The sequence below is a fragment of the Schistocerca serialis genome, chromosome 1 (genome assembly GCF_023864345.2).
Source record: "Schistocerca serialis cubense isolate TAMUIC-IGC-003099 chromosome 1, iqSchSeri2.2, whole genome shotgun sequence".
NCBI classification, from domain to species: Eukaryota; Metazoa; Arthropoda; class Insecta; order Orthoptera; family Acrididae; genus Schistocerca; species Schistocerca serialis.
This window is the reverse complement of record NC_064638.1, coordinates 1134074618-1134095927: the sequence shown is the minus strand read 5'-3', so window position 1 is coordinate 1134095927 and position 21310 is coordinate 1134074618. Positions and strand designations below refer to the sequence as shown.

General features: G+C 41.4%; 1 protein-coding gene across 1 annotated transcript in view; it reads left to right on the top strand.

The window, feature by feature from the left end:
• The window catches only part of LOC126455880 (ADP-ribosylation factor-like protein 13B), a gene marked incomplete at its 5' end in the record, with an annotated part of 214049 nt that overhangs the window by 20440 nt on the left and 172299 nt on the right, over positions 1–21310 (top strand). The window lies entirely within an intron of this gene.

Below are 21310 nucleotides of genomic sequence, written 5' to 3'. Positions count from 1 at the left end.
AATGCTGAAGATTAGATGGGTAGATCACATAACTAATGAGGAGGTATTGAATAGGATTGGGGAGAAGAGGAGTTTGTGGCACAACTTGACAAGAAGAAGGGACCGGTTGGTAGGACATGTTCTGAGGCATCAAGGGATCACCAATTTAGCATTGGAGGGCAGCGTGGAGGGTAAAAATTGTAGAGGGCGACCAAGAGATGAATACACTAAACAGATTCAGAAGGATGTAGGTTGCAGTAAGTACTGGGAGATGAAGAAGCTTGCACAGGATAGAGTAGCATGGAGAGCTGCATCAAACCAGTCTCAGGACTGAAGACCACAACAACAACAACAACAACGTATTACATTTTTTTAATCACATTTTGAAATTTTTTTTGTTTTCCCTCAGAAATATGTTGTTGTTGTTCTGATTCATGGAGTGTGTTCTCTAAAAGGATGTTACTGGGTTGTGAAAATTTCACTGGACTGTACGGAATAGTTCCAAAGTTATTAAGACCTGAAGTTGTGTCTGAAGATAGATTGCCAGATGTGGGTTGCAATTTCCGGGTCACGCCACCTCTTTTCACAAGTCATAGTTCTGGAACTAATTGGCAGGGGAAACTAATACTTTGTACACGAGTGTTCCACACATGGTAGAATTAGCATACCGAATTTCAGTCAAATCTGAGACTATGAGCTGGAGCCTCTGGTTGAACTGACCTGGAATGCCCCTACAGTTAAAAATGACAATTAATTACAGAAATAATAAACACTTAATGTAAATAGGAACCACAGCTATTGCCAGGTACTAAGGCAACCATAGATAAAATTTAATCTCTGGATGCTTACATGGTTCACATCGTAAACGTGTGACGTCACAGCTCGGAGCAGAGGAATGGTATTGCATGCTTGAGTTGAACCCTCAAAATCTAAATACTCGATACATTCAAGTGACTACAACAGAAAAAACTGCCTCAGCATATAATATTTGAAGCTACATGATGCATCTCAACATTTCTTTCCACACTCATTTCTAAAATACACTGTTTTACAGACATTATTCTAGTCACACAACGAAGTTAGAGTCCTGAAGACAAAATTTTTTTGTAATTTTTTCGGTCTTCCGCTTAGCTCTGTGGTATTCCATTTTTTCTGCCTTCTCTTTATTTTTACTAATTTTTCTTTTCATCCCCTCTCTTTCTCCTCTACGCTATACGTTACAGAACTAATATGTACTCTCAGGAATGTGAAGTGAGCCACATCTTTCATTTTTGTTTTTTCCTCCCATATTGGTTTGTTCTTAATTTCTATTTGATGTGTCATCGTTATCTTTCAGCTATGCTAATCATCTTTTCCACCATTCACTCTGATATTATTTCTGTGTTTAATACAGATCTCTGCTGGATGTTATACTTCACTGCTTTCTGATATTCACTTTGAGTGTTGCTTCATTTTCTTATATTCATTATCTGTGCATTTTATTTTGAGCAAATGAATGAATGAATTTATCAGAAATCAAGCTCTTTGTAATCCTGATCTTTCAGTTGCTGTTACATCACTAGTTTTCATCAGATCATTTGTTTACTGTATGTTCATTGCTTCCACATCTTTGTAGTACGTACTTTGCCCCCTTACTTTTATGCAGCTATATTTTTCTTTACTTTTCTTAGCAGTTATGTTTTTTGAAGTGTCAAATATTGTTTTTAAATTGGTCTGTGGACAAATAAATTAATTTGTATTTTCCATTGTGTGTAACTGACAATAAGAAAATATGACTTGAATCAAGATCCAGTAGCAGTAATAGTAGTAATAGTAGTTTTATCCTTCATTCAATGTAAATAACAGTTTCATTCAGTTTTGTTCCGTATTGTGGGACTTTCAGGCAACCTACATTTCCATCAAATAACTTGATTACACTAGGATGTTTAGTCACCTGTGCTTTTTTTTTTTTTTTTTTTTTTTTTTTTTTTTTTTTTAAAAAGGAGATGCAGCTGTGTTCATGATCTTGGAGGCAGAACCCTTTATTGATTCAGACAACACCAATAGCATAATTTATTTCTTAATATAATTGTACACCAGTTCTCACTTCAATTCATACTCTGTTTTGTGGAGTTTTTGTGAGTTTCTTATCATTTTATCACATGGGCAAGTCAAGTGGCGTTCCAGAATAAAGACTCTTCAACTATTACAACTTTTTCAGTAAACTGTCAAAGTACTCATAATCAAGTTCCCAGATTTACAGCCCTCCAGGAAAGCTCTCACACTCAAATTTTTCTTGGGACCGAGAGCTGGCTGAAGCCCATAGTGGAAAGCTCTGAGATATTTAGCAGGTTGTAGAACGTGTAAGGAAAGACAGATTAGAGGCCATAGGAGGGAGAGTGTTTATTGCAGTTGACAAAAATTTGTCTCTGTTGAGGTTGAGTGTGACAGTGTAGTTGTCTAGTTGCGTATAACAGTTGTAAGTGAAACCAAGTTAATTGTTGGATGTTTTTACCGTCTACTCGATTCTGCTGTGACAATTCTAGAGTCATTCAAAGACAGTTTAGGGGCAATAGTGCGTAAATACCTAGATCATGCAGTACTAATTGGAGGTGACTTTTTAACCTATCAAGTATAGATTGGGGAGTCTGGATTCATGGTGGGGGGTGGGGGACAGTCATGCAAAATACTTTTGAACATGTTTTCTGAAAACTGTCTTGAGCAGCTAGCTCAGCAGCCCACAGGCAGTGGAAATATCTAAGGCATTTTGGCTACAAATAGGCCAGACCTTACTGAAAATGTCAATATAGAAATGGGGATTAGTGAGCATGATATCCTTATAGCAATGATGACTACAAAAGTTAACACATCAGTTAGAAGACTAGGATAGTGTTTCTGCTAGATAGAGCAAGTGATCAGTTATTAGCATCTCACTTAGACACTGAACTGGCACCACGTAGTTCCAGTAAGGTGGAGGTAGAGGAATTATGGGCAAAGTTTAAGCAGATTGTAAATCATGGTCTTGAGAGTTCAGTGGATAAAGAGATTTAAGTGAATAAAGGAGGGAAAAGAGCCACCATGGCTTAACGATGAAATTTGGAGGACACCGAGGAAGCAGAGGCTGTTGTAGTTTGGTTCAAAAGGGAAGGCACAAATGACAGCATGCAAAGGCTAGAAGAGATTTGGGTGTCTGTGAAAAGATGTATGCATGAGGCAAACAACAACTTCCACCATCACACCCTAGGAAAAGACCTGGCAGAAAACCCAAGGAAATTTTGATTTTGTGTGAAATTGCTAAGTGGATCTAAGGCTTCCATTCAGTCCCTTGTTGACCAATGGGGTGTGGAGTTGAAGATAGCAAAACAAAACCCAGAGTTATAAATTTCACATTCCAAAAATCATTCACAATGGAGAATCGTACAACCATACCATTATTTGACCATTGGATAGACTCCCTTAAGGACAACATACACTCCTGGAAATTGAAATAAGAACACCGTGAATTCATTGCCCCAGGAAGGGGAAACTTTATTGACACATTCCTGGGGTCAGATACATCACATGATCACACTGACAGAACCACAGGCACATAGACACAGGCAACAGAGCATGCACAATGTCGGCACTAGTACAGTGTATATCCACCTTTCGCAGCAATGCAGGCTGCTATTCTCCCATGGAGACGATCGTAGAGATGCTGGATGTAGTCCTGTGGAACGACTTGCCATGCCATTTCCACCTGGCACCTCAGTTGGACCAGCGTTCGTGCTGGACGTGCAGACCGCGTGAGACGACGCTTCATCCAGTCCCAAACATGCTCAATGGGGGACAGATCCGGAGATCTTGCTGGCCAGGGTAGTTGACTTACACCTTCTAGAGCACGTTGGGTGGCACGGGATACATGTGGACGTGCATTGTCCTGTTGGAACAGCAAGTTCCCTTGCCGGTCTAGGAATGGTAGAACGATGGGTTCGATGACGGTTTGGATGTACCGTGCACTATTCAGTGTCCCCTCGACGATCACCAGTGGTGTACGGCCAGTGTAGGAGATCGCTCCCCACACCATGATGCCGGGTGTTGGCCCTGTGTGCCTCGGTCGTATGCAGTCCTGATTGTGGCGCTCACCTGCAAGGCGCCAAACATGCATACGACCATCATTGGCACCAAGGCAGAAGCGACTCTCATCGCTGAAGACGACACGTCTCCATTCGTCCCTCCATTCACGCCTGTCGCGACACCACTGGAGGCGGGCTGCACGATGTTGGGGCGTGAGCGGAAGACGGCCTAACGGTGTGCGGGACCGTAGCCCAGCTTCATGGAGACGGTTGCGAATGGTCCTCGCCGATACCCCAGGAGCAACAGTGTCCCTAATTTGCTGGGAAGTGGCGGTGCGGTCCCCTACGGCACTGCGTAGGATCCTACGGTCTTGGCGTGCATCCGTGCGTCGCTGCGATCCGATCCCTGGTCGACGGGCACGTGCACCTTCCGCCGACCACTGGCGACAACATCGATGTTCTGTGGAGACCTCACGCCCCACGTGTTGAGCAATTCGGCGGTACGTCCACCCGGCCTCCCACATGCCCACTATACGCCCTCGCTCAAAGTCCGTCAACTGCACATACGGTTCACGTCCACGCTGTCGCGGCATGCTACCAGTGTTAAAGACTGCGATGGAGCTCCGTATGCCACGGCAAACTGGCTGACACTGACGGCGGCGGTGCACAAATGCTGCGCAGCTAGCGCCATTCGACGGCCAACACTGCGGTTCCTGGTGTGTCCGCTGTGCCGTGCGTGTGATCATTGCTTGTACAGCCCTCTCGCAGTGTCCGGAGCAAGTATGGTGGGTCTGACACACCGGTGTCAATGTGTTCTTTTTTCCATTTCCAGGAGTGTAGTTATAAGCATCCTTGGCATGGAGAAACAACTGAAAGAGTTGAAAGAAATAAATCACCAGGTCTGGATGGAATCCTAGTTTGATTTTATAAAGAGTACTCTACGGCACTGACTCCTTACCTAGATTGCATTTATTGTGAATCTCTTCTCCATCACAAAGCCCCAAGTGACTGTAAAAAGGCACAGGTGACTCCAGTATATAAGAAGGATAAAAGAAAGGACCTGCAAAATTACAGACCAGTATCTGTCACTTTGCTTTGCTGCAGAATCCTTGAATGTATTCTTCCTTGAGATTGAGTAGCTTATGATCACGAATCAGCATGGTTTTAGAAAGCATTGCTAATGCGAAACTCGACTTACCCTTTTCTCATATGATATACTGAGAACTGTGGATGAAGGGCAGTAGGCAGAGTGCATATTTCTAGATTTCTGGAAAGCATTTGACATAGTGCCCCATTGCAGGCTGTTAACGAAGGTACAAACGTACGAAATAAGTTCACAGATATGTTAGTGTCTCGAAGATATCTTAAATAATAGAACACATTATCATGTCCTCGACAGCAAGTGTTCATCAGAGACAAGAGTATCATCAGTAGCGCCCAGGGAAATGTGATAGGATCGCTGTTGTTCTCTACATACATAAATGATTTGGTGGACAGGGTGGGCCGCAATCTGCGTTTGTTTGCTGATGATGCCTTGTTGTACGGTTAGGTGTCAAAGTTGAATGGCTGCAGGAAGATACAAGGTGACTTAGACAAAATTTCCAGTTGGTGTGATGAATGGTAGCTAGTGATAAATGTAAGTTAATGCGGATGAGTAGGAAGATCAAACCTGTAATGTTGAGATAGAATATTGCTGGTTCCTTACTTGACACCATCAAATCATTCAAATATCTGGACATAACATTGCAAAGCGATATGAGATGGAACGAGCAGGTGATAACTGTGGTAGGGAAGGCAGGTGGTCAACTTTGTTTTATTGGGAGAATTTTAGGAAAGAGTGGTTCACCTGTAAAAGAAACTGACCTGTTTTTGAGTGCTGCTTGAGTGTTTGGGATCCATACCAGGTTGGACTGAAGGAAGACATCGAAGCAATTCAGAGGCGGGCTGCTACATTTGTTTCTGGTAAGTTTGAACAACATGTAAGTGTTATGGAGTTGCTTCAGAAACTCAAGTGGGAATCCCTCGAGGGAAGGCAACTATTTTTTGTAGAAAAACTGCTGAGAAAATTTAGGGAACCACCCAGCATTTGAAGATGAATGCTGAACGATTCTACTCTTCCAACATACATTGCGCGTAAGGACCACAAAGATAAGATACAAGAAATTAAGGCTCGTATGGAGGCATACAGCCAGTAATTTTTCCTTTGCTGTATTTGTGAATGGAACAGGAAAGGGAATGACTAGTAGTGGTACAGGGTACTCTCCACCACACATCATACAGTGGCTTGCGGAGTATTGATGTAGATGTAGATTCCATTCAAAATTCTGGTGTTATGTAATACTTTACTTTTATTTTATACTTATCCTGGCAGTGCTTAGACACTACTTCACCAACTTTCATCACAGCTGTATCCTTATTTTATCTCGAAGATATGTTCTGGCATTGTATCCGACATGCAGTTGTCCGTTACATATAGATTTCACGTAATCAAAGCAGTGCTGATGGTCAGCATGTTATAGTTTTATGCAGGTCTGTTGGTGACCAACACACTCAGTGTAATGTCATTTGCTCTGCTTTCCCAGCTAATGGTTTTTTTGTAATTTTTTCCTGTTTGTAATTTTTACTCAATTTATGGAACCATCATAGTTTGGTGCTACAGGTTCATTGCTTAAAAAAATGTATGTAGGAGTGTGTGTATCCACTCCAGTTTGAGAATAACTTGGATACAACACTAGAAGGAGAAATGATTTTTCAGAACTTGTGCTGAATTTGCTTTATCTCAAAAAGGACTGAGGTATACAGCCAACCATTATTTCCATAATCTGGTTAGGGAAAGACAAATGACTTTATAGCATGATTAAAATGTTCTTGGTAGCTCTTACTTTACGTATACTGTGCACAAGTAGACAAGAAAACATATATGGTCACATAAGTACCACAAAATCTGTGTGACTTGCAACTTCATATGTATCTTGATTATGATACGTGGAAGGTACAACTGACTAATAAAGGCTGGAATTTTATTAGTTGAAAGACAATGACTGCATAAATAAAGACAGATTCAGACATTCTAGATACTGATGAATGGCAACTAATTATGCACAAGCCACACTTACATACTATAAATTTAACAATGCTATATACTTATGATTATGAATTGTGTATAATCTCTCAGCAAAGAACAGTCTTTTTCAATGATGTACAGAATATTCCAAAAGTTATGCACCTGTACAGTTAAATGTCTTTAAGTTACAAAAGTTGTAAAATTTGTTGGCAACCCGTTGTTCAGTTTTTTGCTACAATTCAGAAATAGCGTGGGAGTCAGTTTTGTAATAAAATCTTTATGATATCCCTACAACAAGCACTCAGGTGGGGGAAAATTAGAGACTGTGGGTCCACAACCCCTTCAAAATAATTCATTGATAAAAACTCTGATCCAAGAAATGTGGCATTGATGACTGTATGAACTGCAGCATTGTCAAGCTGAAACCATGTGTATTGTAGGTGGTCTTCAGGTATAGTGTTTACATATTATTGCAACATCTACAGTAGTAACCCACAAATTGCAACACTCACTGTAGTAATCTGCACATTACTACACCTCCCCCACCACTACCATGGCACATGTCACACATTTGAATAGTGCACCGTTTGGCTACTTCAGGCCGCCACCATAGGCCACTGACGGTGATTATTGCCTCAGTCGCCTGTAGCTGATAGCTAGTGGCCACTGCTCTTTATATTGCTGTGCACTGGCTCTGGCCAGCAGTCTTGCACTTGTCAGTAAAATGTATTGTACTGCTTTTGCTTGTGCTGTCATGCCATGATCTAATAAACTGTGGATTGCTTATAACCGTGTCTTTTATTGTGTCTGGAGTTGGAACACAAGTGACGACATGTAGACCTTTTGCATGCTCAACTTCAGTGACTATTTTTTCGTATAACTTCTCCGAGGAGGCAGTGCTTCAATCACTTCTCCACCAGCAGCAACTTATTGTGACCACTTTGGAGAAAGCCATGGCTGTGTTGATGGTTCTGGCTCCACCATCTCAGATGCACCTGCTGTCATTCCTACCAAATGACAATTCATCTGAAGATAAGAAGGCTTGTGAAAATGGCTTCTCCAGGACTACATTGCATTTAAAGCGATGGATGCAGACACTTTTGAGGCTTTGTTTATGTCCATGTTGCACGTACCAGCTGTTGAACTGGCCTCAAACTCTTTTGATGTCACGTGTAGTTTGTTGTCTTATTATCATCACAAGTGTACACACATCGTTGCCACGCTTATAGAATTTTACTAGCGTTGCAAGCAGCCACATCAGTCTTATTGGCCTTAGGCGGCAGAGCTACAGGAATTGTATGCTGGCTTCATGGTTGGGGATGCAGTCATTCGCATAGCACCTAATAAGGAAGTTCGTCAGAGAGCCCACCCGTGTGAGGATCTGATCTAGGAAGAAATTTTAAATCTTGTCCAGTTCTTTGAAGTTTTCTGTGCTGTGTTCCGCCAAATTGAAGCATGGAGAATGTCGCTGTTATTGATAGTGAACCACATAGACACATAGTGACAGGCTCATCAAATGAAGGAAGTTGATGGCATTCAAACCAGGAAACCCAGCTGCTATGGAGAACCACATAGCCAACAACAGCAGGGGCACTGTGTGGCATTTGCGTCATGGCCCTCTTGATTTGGGCAACGTGAAAGAGCTGCATGCCTGAGGCAGTGGACATCGTGCCATGAGTGTCACAAGAAAGGCCATATTGCATCAGTTTGTTGTTTTTTTGCCTTCCTCAGAACAATTGGACGTTAACATTCATTCTGTTTCATCATTGTCTGCAGGTCAGAATAAACTTTTTTTTGTAATGTCTGTGCTGAACAAACCATTGCTGCTGCAAGTGGACATGGGAGTGGCTGTTTCACTCCTCAACTTGCAAATGTACTTATGTCTGGGCTCTCCACATTTGGCTCCCATCAGACAGTGATAAGCTACAATAAACAGCATATGAGGGATTACCGGGGGAGGGGGGAAACGGAATAACGTTTCCGGAGCTTGTGTAATATGCATTTCTGGTGCTAGGCATGTATAGCACAACTCATTGCCAGTGCTGCCTGTGTTGTCGGCTTGGCTTGTTCTGTTCATCTGCAATGATTGTTTTTGCTAATGCTGTTTTGTTTTTGTATTGTTTCTTATGATGGCAAGTTTAAGTGAACAAAGTGCAGGTTGAAATTTTGTTTTCTACTTGGTAAAAAATCTGAAACTGTTTTAATGTTAAAAACAGCGTAAGAAGATGATGCTATGGGAAAAACTGAAGCATAAAAGTGGTTTGCTCGATTTTAAAATGGCTTGTCGATGATGGACAAACCCCGTTTTGGACGTGCATCAACTACCCGAATCAACACAAGTATTGAAAAAAATCGAGAGCTTATGCTCACAGATCCTCGAAAGACAATTGATCAACTGTCAAAGATTTGGGGGCCATTTTGGTGCTCAGTTCCGCGGATTTTAACAGAAGATTTGGGAATGAAAAGGGTTGTTGCCAAGTTTGTTCCTCGGATTCTGACTAACAATCAAAAGGAACGTCGAGTTGAAACATGTTGTACTTTGAAACAACAGCTTAATCCAGATTTTCTGCCAAAGGTCATTACTGGTGATGAGTCATGGCACTACGGTTATGACCCAGAAACAAAGCAACAGACAAGCCAAGGGAAGACATCATTGTTACCCCATCCATTCATATCAAACATCAAAACAATGCTTATTTGATTTTTTGGTGCCAAGGGTATAGTTCATTCAGAGTTTGTTCCCCCAGGCCAGACCATCAATCAAACTTTTTATTTGAAAGTTTTAAGAAGATTGCACAGCAGTGTTCATCAAAAAAGACTAGATTTATGGCAGACAGGAGTTCCACCATGACAATGCACCTGCACACACAGCTGTCTCTGTTAGACAGTTTTTGGCAAAAGAATGGCATGATTCTGATGTCCCACACACCTTACTCGCCTGACCTGGCTCTGTGCATCTTTGTATTATTCCCACACATGAAATGGGGTATGAAAGGACACTGATTTAACGACTTTGAAGAAGTCCAGGAAAAAACGAGGGGGAGCTGTCAGCCATTTCTAAAGATGACTGCATAAAATGTTTAGAACAGTGAAAGTACTGGTGGGACAAATGTGTTAGTTGTAGTGGAGAGTATTTTGAAGGGGATAAGGTTTTTTGTAAACAATTTGAAAATATATAGTTTTTTTTTTTTTTTTAAAAAAAAAAAGCCCTTTGTATTACTGTTCTTGGTCAATTTACAGCTGCCATGGCTTACAAATCTGTGGTCCATCCTCTCACTTACCTGGTTGTGAATGACCCCCGAAGAGAGAATTTGTTTAGGTTAGATGCTTTGATTTTGAATTTTATATTACTGAGACTGTATATCTTGTATTGGATGAGGTTCCTTATCAAGATATTGTGTACTGAATTTTTGGAATTGTTTCCTGAGGGATTAGGATGTGTGAACAACTTCACAGTATGTATCACACTTAAACCTTTGACTAAGCTGCATTTTTTTTCTGGGCACATCCTGTGCCTGTGTCCTTATGTGAACAAGTTAAGCGCAAATTGGATCACTTAATGTCCCTAGGCATTGTTTGACTGATTTCCATAAGTGAGTGGGCTACACCATTGGTGACTGTCAAAAAATTATCACGTCTGCTCCAACTTTATGTAAACTTTAAAGTTACCATCAGTATGCAATCTCTTATTGACACAAACTGTCTCCTTGGAACTGATGAATTACTTACAAAATTGACTGGGGGCCAATTCTTTCCCAAAACTGACTAGGATGAGGGGTACCTGCAGGATGTGTTAGATGAAAAATCCAAACAGTTGCTGTTGTGAACAGGCCCTTTGGTCTTTACGAATACTGACATTTAATATTGGGTGTGGCCTAGTGCTGCATCCATTTTACAATGCTTTTTGGAGCAATTCACACAGAGGTTCCTTGCTGCATCGACTATCGAGATGATACTGTAGTAATGGGCGCTAAGGCGGAGAACACTTATCTAACTCTGTTCTCTCTTTACGGTTTTGCAAACTGCTGGCTTTAAGTGTAATCTTATTAAGTCACAACTTTTTCATGCTCTGTTGGTCATGAACTTTCCAGGTAGGGCATTCAACCCTTGGAACAGCAGGTCGTCACTATTACGTCTTTGTCTCACAGGTATTCCTTGATAAAATGCATATTATCACAGGTTTCTTGCTGCTGCAGCCACTCTGGCTCTACATCTGCACCAGCTGCTTCATAAAAAATGTACCTTTCACATGGTTGCCAAGCTATGGGCATGCATGTGTGCGCCTTATAAACAATGTACAGACTGTGCCTTGCCTGCAGTCTTCCAACATGCTAAAAATTTAGTCTTGGCCACAGATGCATCCCAGCATTGGGTGGGGGTGGTTCCAGCCCATCGTAATGAATGCAGTGGCTCTGAGTGACCTATCCCTTGTGCATCCAAAACTCTCAATGCAGCTCAGCAGCACTATCCACAAATCGAAAAAGAAGCCCTTGTGATTGTTTATGCTTTAAAATAATTTTATGTGTTGTTGTACAGTAGGAAATTCCACTTACTCACAGATCCTAAACCTCTGTTTTTCTTGTTTCACCATTTAGCTGAATTAGCTGGCAAAGCCTTCAGTGTTGGGCGTTATTTTTGTTGAGATATAATTGTGAGATCCATATCTGCCCTGCATCACAGCACACAAATGCAGACGCATCGTCTTGACTGCCCATGGGGCCCGTCCGGGTGTTTGATCAGGAAGAACTGTTGTGTTTTCAGTTTCACAGAAGTAAGACAGACTATTAATGGCTTTCCCATTACTAGCTCCAGGAGCATTAGCATTGGTTGCAGACCCAGTGCTTAAAGTTGTGTGCATGATGACGTGGGTAGCCTGACTGTTCACTGGGCTGGGCATGTGATGTATTGTGGAACTTCAATGTTTTCCGTCATCATCTTTCCCTGTGAGATGGTGCCATTCTGTTGTTGACAGAAGGGGGCACTCCCAGTGTTGTAATTCCAGCAACACTGCATTGCAAGGCTCTCAACCTGTTAGGTCAAAGTCATTGGGGAGACTCCAACACTAAACAATTGGCATTTCAACACATGATCTGGCCTGGTATTGACTGCAAGTTGAAGCACGGGCTCATGACCTACCAAAGTGTTTAAATCAACAGGTGGCACCACACACTGTTTTTTCCCTCTTGGCCAGTGCCTACACTACGAAGAACAACAGAGGGCCTATAACACCTCCTTAGGAAACTTCAGATATTACTTTTGTTTTACTCAATGACCTTCTGTCAGTTGTTAAGAACTGTGACCTTTCTGACAGAAAATCATGAATCCAGTCACAAAAATGAGATGATACTCTATAGTCAGCAATTTAATTAGAAGTCACTTGTGAAGAACTGTGTTGAAAGTCTTCTGGAAATCTAAAAATATGGAATCAATTGGCATCCCCTGTCAACAGAACTCATTATTTCATGAGCACATAGAGCAAGTTGTGTTTTACAAGAATATTTTTCTGAATCCATGTTGGCTATTTGCTAATAAATCATTTTCTTTGAGGTGAATCATAATGTTTGTTCAAGCACAGTATATGTTCCAAAATCCTGCTGCAAATCGATGTTAGTGATATGGGTCCGTAATTCAGCAGATTACTCCTATTTCCTTTCTTGGGTATTGATGTGACTTGTGCTCTTCCCAGTTGCTAGGTACAGATCTTTCTATTAGCGAGCAGTTGTATCTGATTGTATGTATGGAGTTATTGTATCAACATACTTTGGAAGGAATCTGACTGGTATACAATCTGTATCACAATCCTTGCCTTTCGTAAGTGTTTTAAGCTGCTTCTCTACATCGAGCATATCTGCTTCTAAGTTACTCGTGCTGCCAGTTGTTCTTGATTTGAATTCTGGAGTACTTACTTTGTCTTCTTTCGTGAAGAAATTTCAGAAAACTGTGTCTTGTAACTCTGCTAAAGTGACACTGTTGCCAATAACATAACCATTGTTATTGTGCAGTGAAGGTACTGACTGCATTTTGCCACTGGTATATTTTATATACTACCAGAATCTCTTTGGGTTTTCTGCCAGCTTTCAAGACAGAGTTTCATTGTGGAAACTATTAAAAGCATCTCCCATTGAAGTTCACACTAAATTTCAAGCTTCTGTGAAACTTCTTGATGATTTTGCATTCTTTTAAATATGGCATGTTTTTTGGTTGCTTTACAATAGTGTTCTGACCTGTTGTGTGTACCGTGGGGGACCAGTACCATCTCTTATTAAATTATTTCATATATATCTCCAATTGCCATCAATACTATTTCTTTGAATTTAAACCACATCTGATCTGAACTTACATAGTCAGATTGGAAGGTGTGGTGACTTTCTATTAGGAAGGTGCCAAGCAAATTTTTATCTGCTTTTTTAAATAGATATATTCTGCATTTATTTTTGATAGGTTTGGATGTTACGGTATTCAGTCTAGCTACAACAATCTCATGGTCACTAATCCCTGTAGTCTATCATGATGCTACCTATTTGGTCAGTATTATCTGTTGCTAAGAGGTCAAGTAAATTTTCGAAACCATTTACACTTCAGGTGGGCCCCTGAACTAGCTGTTCAAAATAATTTTCTGAGAAGGCATTCAGTATGATTTCGAATGATGTTTTATGCCTACCACTGATGATAAACATGTATTTTTGCTGTTCAGCAACTTTATCTTGTGAATCTTTAGAGAAAAGTCGAAGCACATGTACATTAAAAGTAAATAGCAACAATGAAATATTGTTTAAGAAGTAGGAATATTAAAGGATTGATAAATAAATGTAGAAGAAGGAGGTTTCATTGGGGTAGTCTGTCTGTAAATGCTTGAGGTTGTTTAAGGATAAGAGAGTGGTTTAGACAATTGCAGAGAATTGTAACAGTATATGCAGGTTTGGGCCCTGCGTGTTTGCCAACACATGCGAGTATATGCTTCAAGGGCCAAGCATGGCCCCTGCAAGTTGTTTGTCAACAGAATAGTTGTTGAGCTCCTTACTGCCAAGCATCTCCTGCATCCGCCACAGTGTCTGGGGGGCACACTGCTACACATTGTTACAGAATTATATTTCAGTTGTAATCATGTTTGGACCTTTGTCTGCCTGACAGTGCTGACTAGTCATAGTCATACATGGCGTGCAGCTCACAGTAAACAGCACTGCAGTAGCAGACATCTGATAGCATCTGTACAGTCATGTGTCCATGTGACACTGTACTGGTATTCCTCCACTGACAGGTACTTACAAGGGAACCTCCCCATCGCACCCCCCTCAGATTTAGTTACAAGTTGGCACAGTGGATAGGCCTTGATAAACTGAACACAGATGAATTGAGAAAACAGGAAGAAGTTGTGTGTAAATGTGAAAAAATAAGCAAAATATACAAATTGAGTAGTTCATGGGCGACATAGGCAACATCATGGACACTGTCAACTCAGGAGCGCCGTGGTCTCGTGGTAGCGTGAGCAGTTGCAGAAGGAGAGGTCCTTGGTTCAAGTCTTCCCTCGAGTGAAAATTTTACTTTCTTTATTTTTGCATAGTTATTATCTGTCCGTTCGTTCATTGACGTCTCTGTTCACTGTAATAAGTTTAGTGTCTGTGTTTTGCGACCGCATCGCAAAACCGTGCGATTAGTAGACGAAAGGACGTGCCTCTCCAATGGGAACCGACAAGATTTGATCGCAAGGTCATAGGTCAACCGATTCCTCCACAGCAAAACACATCTGATATATTCTATACGACATTGGTGACGGCATGTGCGTCACATGACAGGAATATGTTGTCGACCCACCTAACTTGTACACTTGGGGAATGGGTAAAAAGATTCTTCTACCTTGCCCGATTTAGGTTTTCTTGTGAATGTGATAATCACTCCCAAAAAGTGATGAAAACATAAGAGTTTGTCACATAAACTGAAAATAAAAAATTAAACTTTTCACTCGATGGAAGATTTGAATCAAGGACCTTTCGTTCCGCAGCTGATCACGTTACCACGAGACCACGGCGCTCCTCCGTTTCCAGTGTCCTTGATGTTGCCTATCTTGCCATGAACTACTCAGTTTGTATATTTTGCTTATTTTTTCACAGTTCCACACAACTTCTTCCTCTTTTCTCAATTGATCTGTGTTCAGATTATCAAGGCCTATCCACTGTGCCAACTTATAACTAAATCTGAGGGGGGTGCGATGGGGAGGTTCCCTTGTTAGAATATGGCTCAGTCTCATGATATCCAGTTCTGGTCCAGGCTCTAGACTGACCACCAGCCATCCTTGATCCTGTACTTCGGACTACAATGCCTGCTGCTGCGTATCAGACGTGCTGTCCATACGTCAGCTGCTGTGGAAGGCCCCATTACACTGGAACTGTTCCCTTCGCCAAGACCATAGCCACTCCAGAAGACTACTTCATCAGTTCATCCATCAAAAAGGCCTCTACTATACGTCGTTACAGAAGTACATTTCAGTTGTAATCATGTCTGGACCTTTGTCCGCCAAGCTGTACTGATTAGTCATAGTCATTAAAGAAACAGTTATTCCGATATGTGCATATCAATCACACCCTTGGCACATCACTCAGCCAAGGGTTACCATAGCTGGCAGCAAGGGTAATTTATTCTGTGATCCAGTGCTCTCCTCTTGTCTGCAATATACTTCAGTTGTCGATGTGCATAATGTTTTTGTTATATTTGTGACACTCGTAGCTCATGTGGTTTCTCAGTGCAGCACTTGCTCAGGATTCACACATTCCAGCACCTGCTCATGGTTTGCTGGCTGATGCACCAGCTCCTTGCCTCATCCATCACCTGGCTGCCACCCGCCCACCACGTGGAGGCCAAAGCTGCCAAGTCGTGTCACATTTTGCCCAGATGAAACAGCCATGGCCAGCACTCTTCCCATGGATGGCAGTGCTTGGACCGCATAAAACCAGTGATTTTTTTTTACCATAGCTCAACACATGTGAGCAGCCCATAGTGGCTTGTCTTTTATGTATTCTGTTTTATAAATTTTGTGACTATAGCTTTATCGCTTGATTTTTGGTTTAACATGTGACATGTAAATACTGTTTCTTCTTTGTACTACTTGCCAGTACTTACACTTAAAAATTTTTTCTTTACTGTAATTTTGTAATTATGTTACAGGCCAATTTGAGAGTTTTATTTCCAATGAAGGCACTCATAGCAGTGCCGAAACCTAGGTCAAAAGACTCCTTTTTTGCGACCGAGGGCTGCTGTTTCTGTTAATTTTAAAATCAATGAGGCTGCATCTTCACATGTGTTTCAGTGTTTCTTCATGTCTATCTATCTATCTATCTATCTATCTATCTATCTATCTACAAGGATACTCTGCAAATCACATTTAAGTGTCTGGCATATGTTTCATGGCACTATATTCTCAATAATTTTCTGTCATTCCACTGTTATACGGCTTGCAGAAAAAACAAACACCTATATCTTTCCATGCAAGCTCTGATTTCCCTCATTTTGCTATGATGATCTGATGCACCTTCACTCATGACATGCATGATCTCAGAGATCGTGTGCTCATACAGTTCACAGGCCTGCTTATAGAGGTTCCTGGTGTGCCCCAGTGAACTGCCATGGAAACGCTATTATTTAAGCAATCGCAAACAAGTGCTTGGCTCAGTCTGTACCCTATATTATTATTTGTTCAGTCGATGTGTTACTCTATAAAGTACTATGTTCCATAAATTATGTTTGCTCTTGCTATAGAATGGTCATTTTTCCCTGTGTTTGGCAGCATCAAGAAAATATTTTCACTTTCAGAGGGGAAAGTTAGTTATTAAAATTTTGTTAGAAGATCCCACTGCAACAAGAAATGCATTTGTTTAATTTTATGTCCGCACCAAATCCTGTATTATATCCATGACACTCTCTCCCCTATTTCTCAGTGATACAAAACGTGTTGCTCTTCTTTGAACTTTCTTGATGTACTCCTATCTGGTTGGTTGGTTTGGGGAGCAAGGGGACCAAACTACAGGGTCATCAGTCCCCAATCCTATCTGGTAAGAATCCCACACCATGCAGCAGTACTCCAAAAGAGGATGAAAAAGCATAGTGTAGGTAGTCTCTGTAATAGCTCTGTTGCATAGTCTAAGTGTTTTGCCTGTAAAACACAGTATTTGATTCCCCTCCCCACAACCTTTTCTGTGTGTTCCTTTAAGTTGTTTGTAATTGTAATTGCTAGCATTCAGTTGAATTTATCGTCTTTAGATTTGACTGATGTATTGTGTAACCAATGTTTAATGGATTTCTTTTAGCACTCGTGTGGATGACCCCACACTGTTCATTATTTAGAGTCAGTTGCCATTTGGACTGTACAGACATCTTTTCTATATCATTTTTCAATTTGTTTTCATCTGCAAATAACCTAAGACAGCTGCTCTGATTGTATACTAAATCGTTTACACAGATAAGGAACAGCAGAGGGCCTGTAACACTACCTTGGTTGACCGGGAATCACGAATCAAGTTGCATAACTGAGAACATATTCCATAAGCATGCAATTTGATTACAAGCCACTTGTGAGGCACGGTGTGTTTTCATTTGTTTTGCTGGAGCTGGATTGCATCCTTCTCAGTTGTTCGATGAATTTCAACCACACTTATCTTGTTTGTGTGCTAGTCATCTTGATGGGGCAGCTTACTCAAGTTTTTGCGTTGTGCCACTCTGTATTCACATTGCACTATAGTGCGTGTGTCCAACCGTACCTGACCAGGACTGTTCATGCATTATTACAGTACGTTTCCACCATGTCCTGGATGTGCACTGTTCACTTCTTGGATTATGTACTTGTGTTCAGTTATTTGCTTTCTCAATTGTGGAAGGGATCCTTTGCAGTTCGTGTTAATTTTTCTCATCAGATGCTTATTCTTGGCGATGCCCTCTCTTGTGCGTAGTTCAGGTAGTCTGTTGCTGCATTGTTACTCAGTGCATTTTTCTACTTATTTCTTGTGTTTCTGTGTATGCTCAGGTTCCTGTTCCCGTGCTGTGTATTCTCAATCACCAGAGCTCTTGTTGCCTCCAGCCCATCACTCAGGGGTGGGGCAACTCAGGGCCTACTGCAGAGCATCTTTCAGCTCACCCACATTCCTGTTTTTTTCCCGCAGCATTTGGACAGAGCATCCAGAATGTGCGGCAAGGAGTCTTACGTGCCGTCACATTTGTTGCTTTGTTCTTGTGTCATGTAGCACTCCATTCTTGTTCACAGTGTTCTATGCTGGACATCCTTCTGGTACCGTGCCAGCCTTTGCACATGACCCTGTCAGATGATGATCCTTACATTATTGGCCCTGTCGCGGCAGACCCTCCTATCATTGCCATCTCCGGCGAGACCAGCCTTTCTGTCCTTGCCAGCCCTGTCGATGCTGATATGCCCATTCTCTAGCCGGCCCTGTCGATGCTGATATGCTCATTCTCTAGCCGGCCCTGTCGTGGCCAGCCCTACAGTCATCAGCAAACTTATCGTGGCCGGCCTCCTCATGGCATTGTATCCAGCCATCACTGCTATCATGGCCACCTCTGCGGCTGACTGTGTAGCCATCTGCAAAGTCATCCGTGGCTCTGTTGCAGCTGGCCTTTGTGATACTGTTTCCAACAGCCTCCGACTCCTTCACGGCCATCCCTGCATCCAACCATTTGTCTCCAATGGCAGTGTTGATCCCATCATGTGTTCTTGTGGCCCTGGATTGCACCTTTTGGACTATTAACTGACAGCCCCACCTCCACCCAACCATCCCTTGTCACCACATAGTTCCCCCATGTGGCTATGCCACACTTCTTTCATTCTTATTGTCTTGTTCCAGCCCACTCTGATAGCTGCCCAGTGCCTTTCTCGTCCCATTCCCCTGGATGATGCACTTCTCTGAGATTGTTGCACCATCTACCTCAAGGAGGGAGGAGTGTAATTTACACAGAGCTCAACCTCTGCATATTTGGCCCCTTTAATTACACGTTTGCTTCATGTACTAGGCATGGTCTCCTCAAGTTTTTTGTCAACAGAAGTATTTACTGCCAAGTGTGCTGCATTCTCACCAGTGTCTTGGGGTCCAGGTCACGCCGATACGTGGCATGAAGGTCACGGCAAACAGTGCTGCAGTCACTGGCACATGACATGATTTTGTTATTGGGGGGAGGGGGGGGGGGGGGAGGAAAAATCTGCAACAGAGTGTTTGCTAATATTTTTTTCCAAACAGGGCTGTTACAATATATAAATAACTTGCTTCATTAATCATATTAAATAAATATCAGAGTTCTGGGCAGATATCATAATAATTTCTCTAATAAATTAGAAGAAAAAGTAGCACTCTGTAAATTCTGAATTAAAGATGGTCATGATATGTTTTTCTGATATGGAAAGCTTTTAATCATTAGCTTTATTGTAAGTGACAATTTGGCAAACCGGCTTTCAGTTTAGTCTTCTGAAATGCTTATGGAGCCGAATATATCAAGCTGATGTTTCTATTTACCAGTGAGTTAGTGGTTCTAATTTACTAAATAAACCTAAGTTTATTCTCAGTTGTCATTCTTATATGCATGTTTCTGTGTTGATGCTCATTCCCCAACCTGAAGTTGCAGTTGAAGTAACGTTTTTGTGATGCTCTTGAAGACATTTAAGAGATTATATTGTAGTCTTGTGTTTTATTGTAAAGAGGTTATTATGAGCATTGTTACTCTGTATCACTCTTTGTACAATTACAAGATAATGTACTTTCAATCAAATAAATTGATGCTGAAGCCTGTTGTTCTAAGTTTATTACACACCCTGCAAACTAATGTATAACTTTCTCATTTAATTTGGTACAACTGATAAGTGTTTAATGAAAATTATTAATAAAAATAATATTGTAGTACTGACCTGAACACCATTCATAATCATCATTACCAGAACTTTTACTAATTTAAACGAACATTTTTTTCACACAAGCGACTTATCATTTGGTGCACCCCACCCACCCACCCACCTTATCCTTGTACACTTTCACCAGTGCCAATCTTTGCTACTAATTGTGATATGCACTGTACAGAACTCTTGCAGTTGTGGTGCCTCTGTCGCTCCCCTCAGCTTGGTGCCCCAAGTTGCAGCTTGTGTCCTTTTTTGGTCCTAAATTGGTTCTGTAAACATCAGCTCTAAATTCCGTACCTTAAGAGCGGTGAGCACGTCATCTTTGATATTATGAAACAAATCTCTTCTACTGCAAGTTCTTTATTCCTCATATTTTGCGAGATACGCACCGAGACAAGAAGAAAAGACCATTAACTATCAGCTTTATGTTGCATATCTGAAGAGCTGTGAGCACTTGTTCATTTTCGCTGCTGTGAAACACGTTTCTTACAGAACAAGCACTCATAGCTCTTAAGGTAAGCAATTTAGAGCCCATGTTTGCTGGATTTTTTTGCTTTTTTGTTTTTTTTTGTTTATTGTGCACGCAACCCCTTTTCAAAAATATGGAAATCAAAGAACTTGGAGTGGAAGAGATGTGTTTCACAGCATCAAAGATGAACAAGTACTCATAGCTCTTAAGATATGGATTTTAGAGTCCATGTTTGCTAGATTTTTTTTACTTTAAATTATCATTCCTGTCATATCCCTGAATATTGACTATTCCTCCTGGGACTCCCTACTTCAGGATATTTACCTCTAAGCTGTCAAGAAGAAGTTGGATAAATAAGTCTGTTCAGAAAAGACAAATGATCTGACTGACTGCAGTGCATGTAACAAAATGTGCGTTAGAGCTTGTGATAATGAAGGTAAACAATATGAGAAATGGTAGTTGAAGTGAGATTATTTGCCAGCAAAAAGTTAGAAGGAGTCGTGAAGTAAATGAGAGAGAGAGAGAGAGAGAGAGAGAGAGAGAGAGAGAGACCGACCGACCCACCTGTAGTGAGGACAAGGGCAGAAATAGATGAAAAGTTAGGCATCGGAGGCTACAGTCCAGAGATAAGGACAGAGAGTGAAACAAAGAAAGGGTAGTGGTAGAGAGATAAAAAGTGCAATTAAGTATTAGAACAGATAAGTCATAATAGATATGTGGAAAAGAGAGTGAGTATGTTTTAATGGCAATTAAGTCCAGAAGTTCCCATCTCCAGAGTTCAGGGAAACTAGTACTGGGCAGGAGAATGCAAATAGTGCATGTGGTGGAGGATGCACTCGGATCCCTTCAGTCAGGCTGTAGAGAGTGCACAGGAACTGGGA